The following is a 20,673-nucleotide window of genomic DNA, read 5'->3' as shown; positions in this document are numbered from 1 at the left end:
TGTGAGCTTTAAACTGCTCTTTAAAAATAAAGTCTTAATTTTTACAGTGTATTATTTATGCAATAAATAGTTGGAATCATACAGTATTTAACCTTTTCGATTGGCTTCTTTCACTTTGTAATATGCAGTTAGAGTTCCTCCACGTCTTTTCATGGCTTGAGAGCTCATTTTCTTTTTAGTGCTGAATAATATTCCATTGTTAGGGAGTAACACGTTTATTTACCTACTCACCTACTGAAGAACATCTCAGTTACTTCCAAGTTTTGACAATTACAAATCAAGTTGCAATAAACATCCATGTGCAGGTTTTTGTGTGGACACAAAGTTCTCAATTCCTTTGGGTAAATACCAAGGATCTCAGTTATTAGATGGTATGGTAGGAGTATGTTTAGTTTTATAAAACAAACAAAACACTGCTATACCATTTGGTATTCCCACCAGCTATGTATGAGAGTTCCTTTTGCTTCACATTTTGACTACCATTTATTGTCGTCAGCGTTCTGGATTTTGGCCATCCAAACAGGCGTGTAGTGGTATCTCGTTATTATTTTAATTTGCATTTCCATGATGATATATGATGTGGAGCATCTTTTCATATGGTTATTTGTCATCTGTATATCTTCTTTGGTGAGGTGTCTAGTAAGGTCTTTGATCCAGTTTTTAATCAGGTTTTTGGTTTTCTTATTGTTGAGTTTTTGTATATTTTGGGTAATAGGCCTTTATCATATATGTCTTTTGAAAAACTTTTCTTTCAGTCTGTGGCTTGCCTTCTCTTTCTCTTGACATTGTCCTTCACAGAGAAGATGTTTTTAATTTTAATAAAGCCCAGATTATTGATTTTTTCTTTCACGGATTGTGCCTTTGGTGTTGTATCTAAAAAGTCATTGACATACCCAAGGTCAGATAGGTTTTCACCTATGTTATCTTCCATGAGTTTTATAGTTTTCATTTTACATTTAGGTCTGTGATCCATTTTGAGTTAATTTTTGTGAAGGGTATCAGGTCTGTGTCTAGATTTGTTTTTTCCATGTGAATGCCCAGTTGTTCCAGCTCCCTTTTGTTGAAAAGACTATCTTTGCTCCTTTGTATCACCTTTGCTTCTTTGTCAAAATTCAGTTGACTATATTTACATAGGCCTATTTGCGGGATCAGAATTCTATTTCATTGATCTATTTATCTGTTCTTTCCTCAATACCACACTGTCTTGATTACTGTTGCTTTCTAGTAGGTCTTGAAGTCTGGTAGTGTCAGTCCTCCAACTTTGTTCTTCTCCTTCGGTATTGTGTTTGCTTTTCTGGGTTTTGTCTCTCTCTAAATGTACATTGTTGATATTCACAGCATAACTTGATGGGATTTTGATTGGGATTGCATTGAATCTATAGATCAAGTTGGGAAAAACTGACATCTTGACAATTAGCCGATTTCAAATGTTGAGCCAGTCTTGAATACCTGGGATAAATTCCACTTGTTCATGATATATAAATCTTTCAATACATTGTTAGATTTAATTTGCTAATGTTTTGCTGAGAATTTTTGCAGGTATGTTCATGAGATCTATTAGTCTATAGTTTTTTGTCTTCTTGTTATGTCTTTGGTTTTGTTGCTAAGGTAATGCTGGCCTTATAGAGTGAGTTAGGAAATATTTCCTCTACTTTGATCCTTTGAAAGAGGTTTTAGAGAAGTTGTATCATTTCTTCTTTATGTTTGGTAGATGTTTGGTAGAATTCACCAGTGAACCCATCTGGGCCTGGGCTTTCTGTTTTGGAAGGTTATTAAGCATTAATTTAATTTTTTTTGATATAAGCTTATGCAGATTGTCTATTTCTTCTTATATGAGTTCTGGCAAATTGTGTTTTTCAAGAACTTGGTCCGTTTCATCTAGGTTAGCAAATTTGTGAGATTTATGAGCATAGAGTCGTTCATAGTATTTATTTATTATTCATTTCATATCCATAGGATCTTTAGTGATGTTCCTCTTTCATTTCTGATATTATTAAGTTGTGTCCTCTCTGTTTTTTCTTAGTTAGCCTGGCTAGCAACTTACCAATTTTATTGATCTTTCCAAAAAAGCAGCTTTTGGTTTAGTTGAATTTATCTATTGATTTCTTGTTTTCAATTTGATTGCTGCTCTAATTCTTATTATTCCCTTTCTTTTCTTTACTTTGGATTTAATTTGCTCTTCTTTTTCTAGTTTTAAGGTGGAAACAGATTATTGATTTTAGATTTTTCTTCTTTTCTAAATATATACATCCACATATTAGAATGCTATCACTTTCCCACTAAATACTGCTGTCACTGCATCCTTATCAAAACACATTTTGATAAGTAGTATTTTTATTTTCACTTAGTTCAAAATATGTTAAAATTTCTCTTTGACCCATGTGTTGTTTAATATCCACATATTTGGGTATTTTCCAGTTATCTTTCTGTTTCTAGTTTAATTCCATTCTGGTCTGAGACCAGACATTGTACTGGGTTGGCCAAAAAGTTTGTTCCGGTTTTTCTGTAACATGAAAATCCCGAATGAACTTTTTGGCCAACCCAATATGAGTTCTATTCTTTTAAATTTATTAAGGTGCATTTTATGGCTCAGGATGCAGTCTATCTTGGTGAATGTTCCATGTGAATGTGAGAAGGATGTGTGATCTGCTGTTGCTGGTTGAAAAACAATAGACTTTTAAAGCATCAGCCACAATCTCATTTTTATTTCTTTAAAGTGAAGGCGAACTTAAAGTTGTTTGTAAAGAAAGCTAAATGCAGAATTCTAGATTTTTTATCAAAATTGCTATAGTTGTCTCACCCATATGTAATCAATAGAAATCGTTAAAAATAATCTGTCTTTATTGAGTCTTCTGAAACTATTTCAATTCTGCTTTCAGATAAACAGTACTTTTTTACATTCATAGTCCACTGCTTTGTATAATATCAAATTAAATTTTATAATTATAAGTACAACTGGAATAAATAGGTTTGGGAATAAATTCAGCTGTCTCCTACAAACAATAAATGCTGGAGAGGGTGTGGAGAAAAGGGAACCCTCCTGCACTGTTTGTGGGAATGTAAATTGGTACAGCCACTATGGAGAACAGTATGGAGGTTCCTTAAAAAACTACAAATAGAACTACCATATGACCCAGCAATGCCACTACTGGGCATATACCCTGAGAAAACCATAATTCAAAAAGAGTCATGTACCACAATGTTCATTGCAACTCTATTTACAATAGCCAGGACATGGAAGCAACCTAAGTGTCCATCAACAGATGAATGGATAAAGAAGATGTGGCACATATATACAATGCAATATTACTCAGCCATAAAAAGAAACGAAAGTGAGTTATTTTTAGTGAGGTGGATGGACCTAGAGTCTGTCATACAGAGTGAAGTAAGTCAGAAAGAGAAAAACAAATACTGTATGCTAACACATACATATGGAATCTAAAAAAAAAGAAAAATGGTTCTGAAGAACCTAGAAGCAGGACAGGAATAAAGATACAGATGTAGAGAATGAACTTGAGGACACAGGGAGGGGGAAGGGTAAGCTGGCACGAAGTGAGAGAGTGGCATGGACGTATATACACTAGCAAATGTAAAATAGATAGCTAGTGGGAAGCAGCCACATAGCACAGGGAGATCAGCTCGGTGCTTTGTGACCTCCTAGAGGGGTGGGACAGGGAGGGTGGGAGGGAGACGCAAGAGGGAGGAGATATGGGGATATATGTATATGCATAACTGATTCACTTTGTTATAAAACAGAAACTAACACAACATTGTAAAGCAATTATACTCCAATAAAGATGTTAAAAAGAAAAAAACAAGTAAAAATAGAACTACTATATGATACAGCAATCCCACTCCTGGGCATAAATCCGGAGAAAACCATAATGTGAAAAGATACATGCACCACAATGTTCACTGCAGCACTATTTACCATAGCCAAGACACGGAAACAACCTAAATGTCCATCGACAGAGGAATGGATAAAAAAGATGTGGGACATATACACAGTGCAATATTACTCAGCCATAAAAAAGAAGGAAATATTGCCATTTGCAGCAATATGGATGGACCTAGAGATTATCATACTAAGTGAAGTCAGACACAGAAAGACAAATATCACATGACATCACTCATATGTGGAATCCAATTTTTTTAAAAAGATGCAAATGAACTTATTTACGAAACAGAAACAGACTTACAGATATTGAAAACAAACATGGTTACCAAAGGGGAAATGTTGTGGAGGGAGGGATAAGTCAGGAGCTTGGGGTGAATATATACACACTACTATGTATAAGATCGATAAGCACCAAGGACCTACTGTATAGTACAAGGAACTCTACCTCAATATTTTGTGATAACCTATATGAGAAAAGAATCTAAAAAAGAATGAATATGTGTATATGTATAACTGAATTACTTTGCTGTATACCTGAAACTAACAAACGTAAATCAACTATATTCCAACAAAATTAAAATATTTTTTAAAATAAATGAATTCAACTGACTCTTAGTGAACACATAATTTTTCTGAGCAAAACTGCGTAGGCTTACTAGAAAGTAGACTACTAGTTACAAGTACTCACTTCGCTTTGGGCATCAGTTAGAATGTCTTACAGAGAGAATGAAGAACGTTCATTAACCCAACAAGTCAATTAAGTAAAAGAGCTCTTACTGTACACAGTAACATTAATAGTGATACTTTATAAAATTCTCTATGCTCAATGATATGCTATCATATGCATTACCAGACACACACATACAACACTCTTGGCATATCCTTTTTTCTCAAATGTTTACTCAGTGTAACAAACAACACTCAAACCAGATCGTGAATGGTTGTTTTTAGAGTTATTTCTATTCTTTTTACTTCACTTTAAATTTATTAGGATTAGGGTGTCTTTATAGCTTTGATCTTTCTCAAAACAATTTCCTGGAACTATGCCTCCCTTCAAAAAGTGAGACAATTTAAGGTTTCTACTAATTATAAGGAAATAAGAACTGATATGGCCAAAAAAAAAAAAGATAGTGTATTAAGAATAAAGATATGTTTAAGGAATTGTACATTTAACTTCTTAAAATCAAGGAAGTCTTCATGGAAGATGAGTGAGCTCTCTATATTAAACTTTGAGTAAAATAAGTCATTTATTATTTCAATAACAAGGGGGAAGGTGAGAAGAAAAGGCAGTTCCTCCAAAGTGAATGGTCTAAATAGAATACAGGTAAGTATTAGAATGTTTTAAAATAGAGGGTTTGTGGAAAGGCAACGAGGTTAGGAAACTCAGAGAGATGGTTTAGAATCGTGCTGTAGAGCAAAACTCCAACAGTCCAGGAGGAAAATAGGGAGAACCCAAAGGCCCATTCCTGAGAGACAGATAAGTAACTCTCTCCAGAAGCCACCAACGTGGATTTTATTGGGTTTAGATTTTCTGAAGCAAACTGAGAAAGATTTATCTTTTCTGAGTCTAGTGGTTTTACGTTTTTGAAACCAAAGCCTCAAAGACAGAAAAACAGAATCGTCAGGCAGTTGGGGCCACCCAAGCAAAGGCGTGACGCCTCCAGGCCATTTATTCTGGTCATGCTTTGGGGTGTAAGACAATTGTTTGGAATGAAAACTTGGGATTCCACACCAAATGTAATGTAATATAGAAATTATTGTTAAGGGAATTTTGTTTTTATAGTGATCAAGGTCTCCAATCATTAAAAGGGTGATCAAGTGATATAATTTAGGGATTCTTTTGGCGTAATTTCTCAGTGGACTATGTGGATGTACTATCCTTCTCTTCATAGGATATTTTAGAATTTAGTTTACTATAAAATATGAACTCTAAAGTTAATAAACAGGGTGGCATGTGGTGCCATGGATTAAATATTTACCGGTAAAATATACAGTGATGAAAAGGATTTTCAAACAGGCCATAAATCAAGTGGTCTGAGCTCTGTATTAAATATTATTTTTACCAGGGAAAAAAATAAAACTTAGCCCAAGGAAAAAAGTTAACCCATTGTTGTAGCTTCCTGGGGCTGAACTTGTGAGGAGCACCAGATATTCGTTTTCAAAACCAGGTAAATGGCAGAGAGATTTTATGAAATGATTCACTTATTTGGTGAAATGAAGAATGCTAGCCTCCCATCCTTCACTCAGCCATAGCTGGTTCTTTCACAGGCCTCTTCCATCTAGCCTCTCCTATTCCACCCCCCTTGTTTACCATCAGGAGTTCTGTTGCACAGTGGTTAAGAGCACGTGCCCTACAGCCAATCTGTCTAGGTTCAAATTCTGACTCTGACAGTTCCTAGCTGTGTTACTTAAACTCCCTGTTCTTCAATGTACTCATCCACAAAATGAATATATATATATATATATATATATGGTACACGGGCCTCTCACTGTTGTGGCCTCTCCCGTTGCAGAGCACAGGCTCCGGCTCAGCGGCCATGGCTCACGGGCCCAGCCGCTCCGCGGCATGTGGGATCCTCCCGGACCGGGGCACGAACCCGTGTCCCCTGCATCGGCAGGCGGACTCTCAACCACTGCGCCACCAGGGAAGCCCCAGCTTAATTCTTTAATGAGCTTTTTTAAAAAAAATCAATGCAAACCTTCCCTAAGTGTGTATAGCCTCTTAGGCTTTTACCTCTTTTAATATCTAATTGCTTATTATGCACTATTTCAAACTGGTTCAATCTCCTAGAGAGAGAGAGAGAGACTTTTTTTTCAAACTGCTTTCAGCTAGATATGCCTCCGGAAAAAGCAATATATCCATAGTACGTGCCCACAAATTTTGCATTTATGGGGAGCCTTGTATGTGCATTCCACTGAAAACTGAACACAGCTTCCATCCTCTGGCTTCCGTGGTGAGGGAGCGAGGTGCAAAGTGTAAAGCATGTTCCCTGTGTGGTGGCTAACCCTTGGTCTGAATAGATTTGCTCTTGATAAACTTTTATTTAAGATGGATGGATGAATAAATGGATGGATCAACATGAGAGCTGAGTGGGGGGAAAAGTCCTGCAGAACAAAAGAGAAGAGTTTGCCTCTGGAAATGATTTATTACACAAAGCAGAAGTAACTTTGGGAAGATATCTGCTTCACATTATGTGTAAGGCATAGGAAAAGACTATAAAACAAGGAGTGGAGATGAAAATCTAACGGGCAAGATGCTGGTTAGGAATATTAAGTCAAGGGAATCATTGTGGTAAGGAAGTGAGGACACAGAGAGAGAGAGAGGAGAGAGAAGGAGATGGAGAAACGGATACTGTGATACCACTCTGCATTTTAATTCTATTTCCTTTAAGCTGAGTGCTCATGGAGAGCAGCTAAGCGATTTTCTGCAGTCTGAGACTTATGTTCCTAATTAGACTCATTTACGCAACAACATTAAGAACATGCAAGCAGTGGAGGCAAGAGAAAGAAATGGGGAGCAGTCGAAAGTCAATGCTTTGCCTGGGTAAATAAAGATAATAAGAATGGCTGCGTGTGATGCTCTCCTGTTTCCTTTATCACTGTGGAGACAAGAAACCCTACTCAACGGAATCTCAGGATCAGAGATCTTGATCAAGAATGTTTTAGACATGCTCCTGCTTCAGGATAGGGAAGCCTTCTTTTAAGTCGTATCCAAAAGATAATTTTCCTTCTAGGTCTCCAGAGAGGGAGATTCTGGTTTTATAAACAGGCTCTGCAAATGGAACTATTCTGCCCATCATATTTCTACCTGAAATCCTGTATTCCGCAGAGAGGTTTTCCCAAGCAGTGCAAACAGGGTACAGACTGGTGGCAAGATCTCTTATAAAAATCACTGGATGGAAAGTCATAAGACCTGAATTGTACTTCCATCCTTTTCTGTTAATTTTTTCAGGGATTCTGTCCACATCACCAAACTTCTGAGGCTTGGTTTCCAGAGCCTGAAAAGGACAGGTATAAACCTTCTCACCCAAAACAAAAGTGGGAACCACAAAACAGTCACCAGGACTTTATAAGGCACAAAGCACTTTTGGTGTATACATAATTTCTTCTAAAGATGATAGATTTGAATGGTAAATAGTAAAAAGATAAGTTTCAATATTAACAGTGGAAGTTCAAGTGAGGATAGAAATTATGCAAATATGCTAGTTTGTTTCCCTCTTCAGCGCCACTTGCCACATTCTCATCCAGTGCCTCTTGCAAATTAAACTCCTATAAATGTTCAACCTTCTAACTTAATTTCAGAGTTTCCTGGATTCTTTTATGCATTCTGCATATATATCTACATGTTTCTGTTTGACCATATTAATACACGTTCCAAAGAGTTTTTCCCCAGGGGGCATAACCCATGGTCCTGTAATGACAACAGAAGTCCACAGAACCCACAGCTGAAAATGATGACCTCGATGATGAAAATGGTAACACTTTACTGAAGATGGTAACACAGAGAGATGGAATCCTGTCATTTATTTCCAAAGGGAGGTAGCTCTCCAGCAGCCCTTGTGACCTGATTTTCCAGATCTGCCATGAGGTTCCACTTAAACACACAACAGACACACACAAAGCCTCGGCGATTGCCAAATTATATTATTTTAACTGGCAAACGAAATCTGAAAGCCTTAGGCAAAAGTTTTCACAAAGCGCATTGGGGGAAACGCCAGCTTCGATGATGGTAGAAGTTTTGATTAAGGGTTTGCCCACATCTTAAATAGTCACCCTCCTTACCACCCAGAATGGTTTTTCCTTGGATGGAATTATTACTCAATGGAAAGACAAACACTGAAATTCGGAGAAGTTTTCTATGCATTGGTATTAAACCGTAAGAAATAAACCAAGAAAATGAAGAGGGAGGGGAAGCGGCTCCTTGCCTGCGGCTTCTCCTCGGTTCTCCTTGATGCCATTTTGTGTGCTCTCCCCTCGGCTCAGGGAGACTCCCTGCCATCACTCTGACTCCTGGTAAGTTCCTCATCCATTTTCACATATCTCTTCTCTATGAAACCTGTTCCAGCTTCCTCACCACGGTCCTTTCACCGCAGCCTGCATGTCCAACCCTATCGTATATCACTGTTCATCTCACGAGGCAAGAGCGCGAGCCCTGGAGTTAAGATCCCAGGCTTCAAATCCAGGCTTACTTGGGAAGGTTACTTAACCTCGTGCCTCATCTGTAAATTGGGAAATTAACAACTGCCTCCTTGGGGTGTGTTGAAGAATAAAAAGACAATCTACGTCCAGGGCTTTGTGCAGTGTGTGGGACAAAATAACCAGGCAATACAGCGCTTACTTTCATCACACTTTTTTTTATTCGGGTATATTTTGTTCACCTTTGTATCCCCAGCACCTAACATGGTACCTAGCAGAGCATGGGCACTTAAAATATTTTTTTCTTTCTTTTAACAAATGAATGAATATGTACAGCGCTTCACACTTTAGAAAGAATTTTCGCATATGTGGTCTCACGGGCACCTCCCACTAACCCTCAGAGAGAAGCAAGACGGGCACAGGACCTCTCCCTGGGAGAAACACTTTTCTCTGTCTCCATGTACAACTGTCAATCATGGGGCACCTCGTGAGCTCAAGGATGATCACAGGACCAGATTGGACTAAATAAATCATTGGTGGTGATGTTGCCGTTGGAAGAAAACACAGGGGGTGGAAAACAGATGGAATGATTCCAGTCATTGGAATTACTGTGGGAAATTTTATCCACACCTGGAACTGACATTCCAGAAGCTGCCCTTATCCAGTCTTCCCTTCTCTTGAGTTTCAGTTCTTTCTAACCAATGGTATTGAGTCAAAGGATATAGGAGATAGAGCACTGAACTGGGTATCACTAGCCCTGAGTTCTAGGTCTGCCTCTGCCATTAGTAATGGTGGGCAAATCTCTTCATCTCTTTTAGTCTGAGTTTCAAAATCAAGTAAATGGGAACAACACTCCCTGTTCTGCTTACGTCATTGTGTTGTTGAAGGCACCAATGAGAGGATTTGGGCTATGAGATTTTGAAAACTGCATAGCAAATACAAAGCATTAGTATTCTCCATTTCCAGAGCAGTAGACCATTTCCTTGGTATAGAAGATAAAAAATTAGGTTGGACCCAGCACACTTTTTCAGGAAGGGGGACCCCTTCCAGGGACCGAGAGTGGGCTCTTATCTATCACTTGGAAATGAATTGTCTGAGGAGACGCACATGCTGACAAAACAAAAGGCTTTATTGGGAAGGGGCGCCCGGACGGAAAGTAGCAGAGTAAGGGAACCCAGGACACCTGCTCTGCCACGTGGCTCACAGTCTCAGGTTTGATGGTAATGGGGATGGGGTTCGTTTCCGGGTTGTCTCTGGCCAGTCATCTTGTTTGGCTTATATTTGGTCTGACTCAGCGTCCTTCCTGATGATGCACGCATCTCTCAGCCAAGATGGATTCCAATGCGAAGGATTCTGGGAGGTTGGCAGGACATATTATGGGCTGGCATCTCCTCCCTCCCTTTGGCCCCTCCCAAATTATTCCAGCTGGCAGTAGCTTGTTAGTTCCATGTTCCTTATCAGGAACTCCTGTTGTGAGATAACTCACGCAAGCGGTCATTATCATGCCTGGCCCGGATGGGTGATTTTGGTCATTGGTTCCCTAACTCTTCCATATGCCCAATACCTAGTAAGTACAGATTCTCTCTCACTCTTTCCATATTCTCACCTTGTTTCCTGAACCTTTTTGCCTTTGACCCACCTCACAGTCTCCTTCCTGACCTATTGCTGATCTCCTTGGCCCCTAACCCCTAAACACACTTCCTGTCTGTAGCCTGAAATGCTCCCTGCACCTTGGCTGACATTTGATACTGCTCCTCCAGCACTGCTGGCTTTGAACCATGAGAGTGTCAGGATCTTTGGCTTTTCTGGGTACTTTGTATGTGGCAAGGGTGGGTATACAGACCCAAGGCTCAAGCCAGGTCATAAGGTCAATGGGGACCTGCTTCTTTGGTCATTTTGTGACCGCTTTATCTTCGTTGCTCAGAACATGTTTTGTTTTTCTTTTTTTTTTTGCGGTACGCGGGCCTCTCACTGTTGTGGCCTCTCTCGTTGCGGAGCACAGGCTCCGGACACGCAGGCTCAGCGGCCATGGCTCACGGGCCCAGCCGCTCCGCGGCATGTGGGATCTTCCCGGACCGGGGCACGAACCCGTATCCCCTGCATCGGCAGGCGGACTCTCAACCACTGCGCCACCAGGGAAGCCCCAGAACATGTTTTTTAAAAGCATTTTCTGTTACCCAATGATAAGTCTCAATGACGAAGTTCAAAAGCCAAGCTTGGGGATAATTTGTGCTGGGAAAGGTTATTACCTTTCTCTAGCTATATTAGTTTTTGTATTGATGAGGAAACTCCCTTGAGGTCAAATCGCTGGGCTCTGTTCCCAGAGCTCAAGCCACTCATTTTCCTCTAGAAAAACTGAATGGAGAGAAAACAAATGTAGATTCCCTTCTCGTGCCTGGGGGCAAATATTTCACTGGCCATGGGGGAAGTGCTTCCTACACCCCCTGCCAAACATTCTTTTGGAACTTGCTTTGGCTTCAAGGGTTTTGCCCCATTTCTTTTGGAGCCCACAAAAGGCATCTTCTAGGTCTTGAGAGAGACAATTTGCAAGTCAGACGGAGTCCAACGGTGAGGTGGTCTCAGGAGGATAAGATCATGGGAAATTACCAAAATACAGAACGAGGGCTGAGGGAAACCTGCTCTGGTTCCCAGGTGATTTGGTTCTGTAAGTTCTACTGATGGGTTCGGTTCCCTCAGGTAAATGAGGAAGGCAGCAGAAGCCCCGGACAAGCCAATGCAAGCAGCAGCTCCTCCCTGCCCACAAGCCTTCCCTCCTGTGGCCTCAGGCCTGCGAGCCAGAGTTCACTTCTCCGGGATCCCCTTACAGTCCAGCCCTCCAGCTGTCTGCAGCTGCGTGCCTGCCAGCAACTCACAGCTGGCTTTGCAAAGGGAAACAGCCTCTCTCTAAGGCAGTTTACCAGAAGAGATTGCTTCAGATGTGCCATGTGTTAAAACACGATTCTAAAAGCACCATTAAACGCAATGAATTGTGATGTTACATAGAAAAAGTGCACTCTGACCAGTGCCTCACCCGTAGTAGGTGCTGGCCCAGTAAGTGGCAGATTTTTCCTTCATTTCATTTTTAAAATTATTTTTATTTTATTTATTTATTTATTTTGGCTGTGCTGCGAGGCTTGCAGGATCTGAGTTCCCCAACCAGGGACTGAACCCTGGACCCTCGGCAGCGAAAGTGCAGACTTCCAACTACTGGACTGCCAGGGAATTCCTTTCCTTCATTTCCTTGTCTCTTCTCCTTTTTAGTCACGCTGAGATGCAGAAGAGCTGGAAATACCATAAAAGCATCTTCCCTGGTGGGGGGGTGTGTGTGTGTGGGTGCTGCAAACAATTCATCCCATGTGCTCATTGGTGCTTGTGTGGTGTGTACACACGTGGGGGCCTGAGTGTGTGGACACTCGGGCACAGTGCCACTGAAGTTCTGTGTGCGCAGGCGCACAGCACACCTTAGTTTCCTAATATTGATCAGGCCTATTCTACACTTGAAGGTCAAGACCCTGTAGGAGAAGAAAGGGTTTAGGGACTTTTCCTCCTGAAAGCAGCCTGAAGTTGAGTTTCAAGCTTTTATGAGGTAGATTGGGTTGGGTTCAAGATAATAACCCAGTTAGAAGTCCTGGTGCAAACAATAGCTCACTCGGTATTCTCTTTTCATTTAAATCAGAAGCTTTGCTTTCATGGCTGTTCTTATTGATATACTTTTCAACTCTCGGCTTCTGGTTGCTTTGAGTATGAAGCTCACACACCCAGGGGAATCTCACTGCATAGACAACAGGGCTTCTTGTTGTTTAAAATGCTTTAAAGGCTATCAACTTCCAATCTGCCTGTTTGTGAAGGTTAAGTTCATGTCTATGTGAGGCTGTTTGTTCAGTGCTCCATAACTCTAACAGACAGTGGTGTGAAATTTTGAAACATGCATTTATATTATACTAGTTCCTTCTACTCCTTTCCCCCATTTACTCATCCTCTTGGGACATCAAGCTATGGTTCTTTACCCTTTCTTTCTCTCTGTCCCTTCCCTGCTTCCTTCCTCTTTCCCTTCTTGCTTCCTTTTCTCCTTCCTTTCTCCCTCCCTTTCTTCTCCTCCCTTCCTGCCTCCTCTTTCTTACTCTCCTTTCTTTATTTCCTGAGCACTGGCTTCTGTCTCTAGGCAGAGCTTCCCTTCGGCCAGGTTATGTAACCACCAGGCAGCCTGCTCTCCGTCCCTCCACGAAACACCGCCTTCCAAACTGTGTTTTTCCTCTGATTTAACTCTTCAAAAGTAGCAGGGCTTAGGGGGACTGGGAGACCCAGGCATGAGGGAAGATTGAGACAAAAGAGCTCGTTTGCAGAGTCACAGGTATCCCAACAGTAAATCTCCCCAAAGCCCTTTTCAAATCTGGAATGATTTTCATGCAGCTGAAGAAGGTCAGGCCGCTGAGCTGTTCCTTCCTCCTTCCCTGATGCTCTCCCCTCTCCCCGCTCCTGCCCCAACCTCTCTTCCCCGCAGAGCAGAGAAACAGAGCACACAGTCACGTAAAAGAAAGAAATGGATAAAGTAGGAAAGGAGTTGAAAACCTAAGGGGAAAACAATACAACGTCTTGCAATTTGGGAGTCAGGTACAGAACCCAGAAGCAATATGGTTAATATTCTCCCCGCCTTGCAAACCCTTAGTCTTTCTGAGCCCCTGGGCGCTGGCCCACTCTCCACTTGGGCTGGGAATTCTGTTATCCCTGGTCCATCCCCAGCGCAGGCAGATTTCACCTACATTCCTTTATTGCCCTGGTGGGGAGGGGGAATCATGGGGACTCAGGGGAGGCAGGGCAGACCCTGGGGACTGTCAGACACAACACCACTCTCTGTACCACAGCTAGGATGTTAGCCCCTTCATTCTGAAGTCTGCCCAAAGTTGCCGAGTTGAAATGTCTGAATTTAACACCACTTCCCTCACCACTCTCTCAGCCAAATGTCCTTGGCTTTTCAATAGGCCTAACGTCTATTGAATCTTGACGTTTTGCATTCTTTTTCTCTTACATATTTAACCCTCAACTTGCCCTTCTCTGACTAAAGCTTCAATTACACAAATGCCTTACTTCCTGGGAAGACAGCCTCCCTTCCTTCCTTCCTTCTTTCTTCCCTCTCTTCCATCTTTTCTTTTTACTTATTTCAGCTTTTCAGGAGGAGGGAGGGAAAGCAATGAAGGAGCCCTTGGAAACGCTGCCCAGGGACACGGCATTCCAGGAGTGTTTCCAATGTGGGTGGTGAGATGTGGGGAGGTGGCACAGGGGATGGCTTAGCCACTCTGTCCAGAGAACAGAATTCTCTTTCCCTACGACGCCCCAATTCCTTTTTGCTATATCTGTTGAAGTAGCCTCAGAAAGCTACGATCTGATCCTTGTCCCCAGGCCTGTCCCAGGCTCTGGCACTGAACACAGTCTTCAAGTGTTGCCCCTTGAGTAGCAAAATGGGCTTATTGTCGAGTTGGCCCCTTGTGCCCTTATAAATGACCTTCTGGAGACCTTCTCTTGGCCAGTGTCTACCATGGCCAAGTCACTTCATTTACTGCCAGCTAGGACTGGTGTAAATTTTTTAAAGTTTAGATGCTTTTCATAGTTTTGCCAGCCTCGGTTTCTTTCCCCTAGGAAGTCCAATGGACTTGCCAAAGGGCACAGTCTTAGTGAAGAGCAGAGCGGCAGTAAAGACTGACACATACACCACTGTTGTTTGCACACACAGGCTGTGTCTCAATGAAGACAGCGAATCAATAACTAAGTGAACCAGCAAATATGACATACCTAGGTATCTTTCCCAGAACCAGCCTTTTGTGAAATCATAGAATTGATCCAATCATTTTTTGGGTTTTTTGGTTTGTCTGTTTTTGTTTTGTCATTATAAAGCTGAGTTTACTCTTTTTTTTTTTTTTTTTGCGGTGCACGGGACTCTCACTGTTGTGGCCTCTCCCGTTGTGGTGCACAGGCTCCGGACGCGCAGGCCCAGCGGCCATGGCCCACGGGCGCAGCCGCCCCGCGGCACGCGGGATCCTCCCGGACCGGGGCACGAACCCGCGCCCCCTGCATCAGCAGGTGGACTCCCAACCACTGCGCCACCAGGGAAGCCCCACGCTGAGTTTACTCTTAAACCGCAAGCTGATCTTTCTCGACCTCCATGTTTCTTGAGCAAGAAGCCCTTTCATGGGGTTTCTCTGTAACGAGTGTGTTACATTCCATCCTCTATGCATGCTATCAACAGTGATTATTCCTGTGCTTATTAAGAACTTTCTATGCATCATGCCAGGTACTGAGGGCTTTATATACATTAGCTTATTTAATCTCCAAATAATCCTATGAAGTGGGTACTCTACTACTTAATTTTTCAGATGTGGAAAGTGAGGCCCAAGTAGGTTATGTCATTTACCTAATGGCTATACTTGTTCACCTGTGACTTCAAGCACCTTGTGGGAAGCACAACATTCTCTTCTTTAACTTTCCATCCACCACAAAGTATATGTCATCAGCTCTGCATATGGTAGGTGCCAGGTTAATACCTATGGATATCCACTTCCCAAGAGGAAAAATTTTAAACCGAAGACCAAGAGAAAATCAAGGCAGGTTGTACTATGGTTCCTTCCAAGCTGTGTTTAGATCCCCAGAAACCACTCCCAGCCTTGAACAGAGTGGCAGTGATTCTGTAAGCAGCTGACAGTGAACTCTGGTGTCTCACACTTCCGATCTCAGTGCCACAACTGGGAATTCCAAACCCATGGCTATGTACTATAAATACAGACATTTATATCCTCTGTCAGCTAAAACTGTCACCTTTCTCATGACTCAAATTATGAACCTCTTGAGTCTGTGAGGAAGAAATATCTGAATGGGGTTAGTATATCTACAGGAGCCTTCAAGTCAAGCAAATTTTGAGTGTTTACTTTGTTCCAGGTCCCAGCACACCAATTCCATGTTAGATAGCTTCTTATGTCTAGAAACCCAGATTTCATTGGCATTAAGTCTATCTGTATTCTTGAAGTTTCTCTCTCTTTCCATCCCCCACTTCACTGGTTAGAACAATATGAGCAAAAAAGAAAATTACAGGCCAATATCACTGGTGAATATAGACACAAAAATACTCAACAAAATACTAGCAAACCAAATCCAACAATACATTAAAAGGCTCATATACCATGATCAAGTGGAATTTATCCCAGGGATACAAGGATTCTTCAATATCCACAAATCAATCAGTGTGATATGCCACATTAACTGAAGAATAAAAACCATATAATCATCTCATTAGATGCAGAAAAAGCTTTTGATGAAATTCAACACCCTTTATGATAAAAACTCCCCAAGAAGTGGGCATAGAGGGAACTTACCTAAAAATAATAAAGGCCATATATGACAAGCCCACAGCTAAGATCATATTCAACAGTGAAAAGCTGAAAGCATTTCCTCCAAGGTCAGGAAGAAGACAAGGATGTCCACTCTCACCACTTTTATGCAATATAGTTTTGGAAGTCCTAGCCATGGCAATAAAAGAAGAAAAAGAGGGCTTCCCTGGTGGCGCGGTGGTTGAGAGTCCGCCTGCCGATGCAGGGGACACAGGTTCATGCCCCGGTCCGGGAAGATCCCACATGCCGTGGAGCGGCTGGGCCCGTGAGCCATGGCCGCTGATCCTGCACGTCCGGAGCCTGTGCTCCGCAACGGGAGAGGCCACAACAGTGAGAGGCCCGTGTACTGCAAAAAAAACAAAAAAAAAAAAAAAAAAAAAAAAGAAGAAGAAGAAGAAAAAGAAATACAAGGAATCCAAATTGGAAAAGAAGAAATAAAACTGTCACTGTTTGCAGATGATGTGGTACTGCACATGGAAAATTATAAAGATGCTGTCAGAAAACTACTAGAGCTCATCAGTGAATTCAGTAAAGTTGAAGGATACAAAATTAATGTACAGAAATCTCTTGCATTCTTACAGACTAACAACGAAAGATCAGAAAGAGAAATTATAAAACAATCCCATTTACCACCACATCAAAAAGAAAAAAATACCTAGGAATAAACCTACCTGAGGTAAAAACCTGTACTCTGAAAACTATAAAACACTGATGAAAGAACTCAAAGATGACACAAAGGGATGGAAAGATATACCATGTTCTTGGATTAGAAGAATCAATAGTGTCAAAATGACTATACTACCCAAGTCAATCTACAGATTCAGTGCAATCCCTATCAAACTACGAATGGCATTTTTCACAGAACTAGAGCAAAACAAAATTTACATTTGAAAAGAAAGACAAAAGACCTCAAATAGCCAAAGCTATCGAGATATCAGGCTCCCTGACTTCAGAATATACTACAAAGCTACCATAATCAAAACAGTATGGTACTGGCACGAAAACAGTAATATAGATCAATGGAACAGGATAGAAAGCCCAGAAATAAACCCACACACCTGTGGTCAATTAATCTATGACAAAGGAGGCAAGAATATACAATTGAGAAAAGAGCAGTATCTTCAATAAGTGGTGCTGAGAAAACTGGAAGCTACATGTAAAAAAATGAAATCAGAACACTCTCTAACACCATACACAAAAGTAAACTCGTAATGGATCAAAGACCTAAACGTAAAGCTGAATAATATAAAACTCTTAGAGGAAAACATAGGCATAACACTCTTTGATATAATCGCAGTAAGATCTGTTTTGATCCACCTCCTAGAGTACTGAAAATAAAACCAAAAATAAACAAATGGGACGTAATCAAATTTAAAAGCTTTTTCACAGCAAAGGAAATCATAAACAAAATGAGAAGACAATCCACAGAATGGGAGAAAATATTTTCAAACGAAGCAAACGACAAGCGATTAATCTCCAAAATATACGAATGGCTCATGCAGCTCTGTGTCAAAAAACAACAACAACAACAACAAAAACAAACAACCCAATCAAAAAAATGGGCAGAAGATCTAAACAGACATTTCTTCAAAGAAGACATACAGATGGCCAAAAGCACATAAAAAGATGCTCAACATCACTAATTATCAGAGAAATACAAATCAAAACTACAGTGAGGTATCACCTCACACCAGTCAGAATGGCCGTCATTAAAAAGCATGCATACAAACAATAAATGCTTGAGAAGGTGTGGAGAAAAGGGAACCCTCCTTCACTGTAGGTAAGAATGTAAATTGGTACAACCACTATTGATAATAATATGGAGGTTCCTCAAAAAACTAAGAATAGAGCTACCATATGACCCAGGAATCCCACTCTTGGGCATATATCTGGAGAAAACCATAATTTGAAAAGATACATGCATCCCAATGTTCATTGCATCACTATTTACCAGTACAATAGCCAAGCCATGGATACAGCCTAAATGTCCATTGACAGAGGAATAGATAAAGATGTGGTGCATATACACAATGGAATATTAATCAGCCATAAAAAAGAAGGAAATATTGCCATTTGCAGCAACATGGATGGACCTAGAGATTATCATACTAAGTGAAGTCAGAGAAAGACAAATATCACATGACATCACTCATATGTGGAATCTAATTTTTAAAAAATGATACAAATGAACTATTTACAAAAAAGAAATAGACTCACAGATTTGGAAAACAAACTTATGGTTACCAAAGGGGATACTTGTGGGGGGTATAAATTAGGAGCTTGGGATTAACATATACGCACTATTATATGTAAAATAGATAACCAACAAGGACCTACTCTATAGTATCTATAGCACAGGGAACTATAGCACAGGGAACTCTACTCAATATTTTGTAATAACCTATATGGGTTAAAAAAATCTGAAAAAGAATGAATATATGCACACGTATAACTGAGTCACTTTGCTGTACACCTGAAGCTAACAACATTGTAAATCAACTGTACTCCAATTAAAAAAAAAAAAAATATGACCAAAGAAAACACAGGGTCTAGCCAACATTCAGTGCTTCAGAGTTGAGTGGAGATCATGCTATTTTGGTCCCTGTTTTACCAGTTTGTTGGAAATTGTTAGTATATTCCTGAATTATGTCTCAGATGTCTGTTGTTGGCTCCATTTCCAGCTCAGGCTCAAAGGCAGTCCCAAGCCTAGTTCTCTAGATCAGGTGAAGGTACTTGCTGCAACCCACAGTGACAATGGTTTTACCCCTAGATGTAGTTTATTGCAAGCTGAATAACTCCAGAGCAATCTGTTGTCAGTGTCTACCAACTGCCAGGGTTGGGTGCTAAGAACCCGAAAGGGCAGAGGAAAGAGGAAAGGCCTCTCTGGCAAGACTCAGTTATTCCAAGAGAGACTCTTCTACGAAATAATCAATACCAAGAGTGCCCTTTACTGGAACAAGAACCAGAAGACACAGAGGAAAGAAGAGACAAGGTGTCCTAACACACAGGAAGCTTCAAGACTAAGATGGTGGCCTGAGAAATAGGATGCACCTCCATAAAAAGACATAGGACACAAAGAAAACATGACTTTAAATAAATAAATTGCAAATTATATGCATAATTTGTCTCTCCTCTGCTCCCAGAGATGAAATCAGACCATGAGCTCAAGTATGGAGCCAGAGAGGTGAATGGACCAAGCACATCATTTAATCACCTTGGTAAACCGTCTGGACTCTTCAGTTTGAACAACTCATATGAATTTACAACAGGGAAGAAAACAAACAAAATATTTCCTTCAAAGCGGTGACTATAATTTCACTGTCCTCCAGAGCATTCTTCTAATAAGGTCACAGTGCTATGATGCTTCATTCTCTGATCTCACCTATCCAGACTCCAGGGCTTTTTTCCAGATTCACATGGAACCTCTCTGTCATGCTTCCTTTCAACTGCTATTTATTCTGAACCTCTGGACTCCAGAAAGCTGACATTTGGGATGCAGAGTGATCTAGACCTTCATGAGTGGTTGGTTCCCATTCAATCCCAATTGAAATGTGACTTGTGCCTGCTCTCATCCCTATTGGTGGCCTGCTTCCCTGCTCACCCAACCAATGGCAAAGAGGGAGACACCATAAGTAGGTATCAAAAATGGAATCTCAAGGGAAAGATGCAATGACCTTGAAGAGGAGGCCACACAAATAAGAAACTGAAACAGCTGTGATGTCAACCTACCAAAAATGATATCAAAGGAAAGGCTGATCAAAGAGCAATCCAAGGGCTCTGAGATAAAGATGCAGAGGAGAGCATTAAAATCCCTCCTCCAACCATGCTGGTGGATTTTACTTCCACTGAAGCACAAAGGAGACGTTTTAAAAGACCAGAACTGGAGCATGAGAACCCTGGTTAGGAGCTCAGACTCTGCCCGATTCCCAGTACTGCCTCTCACCAGCTAGGTGATCTTATAATTTGTTGAATTACAAGTTCCTGTCTGTAAAATGGGGATAGTCCTACCAACCTCACAGGAATACTTCCAGGTTTAAATGAGATCATAACATGAGCACTTCTGTAGCACCTACTATATGCCAGACATCAATAAACATGATATTTATTAAGTAACTTGCCCAAGGTCACACAGCTAGAAAGTGGCCAAGTGGTGACTGGAACCCAGGAAGGCTGGTTCCAGTCTGTGTTCTTATCTACCACACCTCTCAATACAATGCCCATAAATCACTCAGCCTGGTGCCTGGGATGTGATAATCATGTTGT

This window comes from Delphinapterus leucas, chromosome 7 (assembly GCF_059928025.1).
Source record: "Delphinapterus leucas isolate spDelLeu-1000000601 "Yukka" chromosome 7, BTC_Dleu_Yukka2, whole genome shotgun sequence".
In the NCBI taxonomy this organism is placed as follows: Eukaryota; Metazoa; Chordata; class Mammalia; order Artiodactyla; family Monodontidae; genus Delphinapterus; species Delphinapterus leucas.
The sequence above is the reverse complement of the archived record's forward strand: the minus strand, read 5'-3'. Positions refer to the sequence as shown.